This window comes from Gracilinanus agilis, chromosome 3, assembly GCF_016433145.1.
Source record: "Gracilinanus agilis isolate LMUSP501 chromosome 3, AgileGrace, whole genome shotgun sequence".
NCBI lineage: Eukaryota > Metazoa > Chordata > Mammalia > Didelphimorphia > Didelphidae > Gracilinanus > Gracilinanus agilis.
The window spans coordinates 530,907,609-530,908,083 of record NC_058132.1 but is presented as its reverse complement, the minus strand read 5'-3'; positions in this window follow the sequence as shown (position 1 = coordinate 530,908,083).

Genomic DNA, 475 nt, shown 5'->3' with positions numbered 1-475 from the left:
ACCCCCTACCCCCTACCCCAGCTATTCCAGGTTTGAGAGAGTGGAGGGATTTGAGCTCGGCGATGAGTCTGCGCACTGCTTCCTTTTCGCCACAACTGGTGTCAATCCTGCCTGGCTGGGGAGCCCGTCGGGGAAGCCTCCAGCTCTTCTCCCAGTTCTTTCGGCTGCTGGTGCCACTACCAGGAGAACGAAGAAGGCGAACAGGAAGAGTTGAGAGGCTAAGAAACCACTTGGGAGGAGTGTTAGGACTGGGGAATCCAGGGATCTTTGGTTTCCTTGAGGATATTTTCCCCCCAGGCAAGAAAATCATCCTTCTCCTTAGGTAATCCAGCTGTTAACTTCTGCAGATGCTTCTCCCATTTGCTTCCACTTAGGATGCTCCTAGTCAGGGTTATTGGTGGGGAAAATAGCCGCTAAAGCCGTGAGTGCTCTTGGCAACACTTTCTTATGCAAACCAGTCCAGCCTGAACGTAGG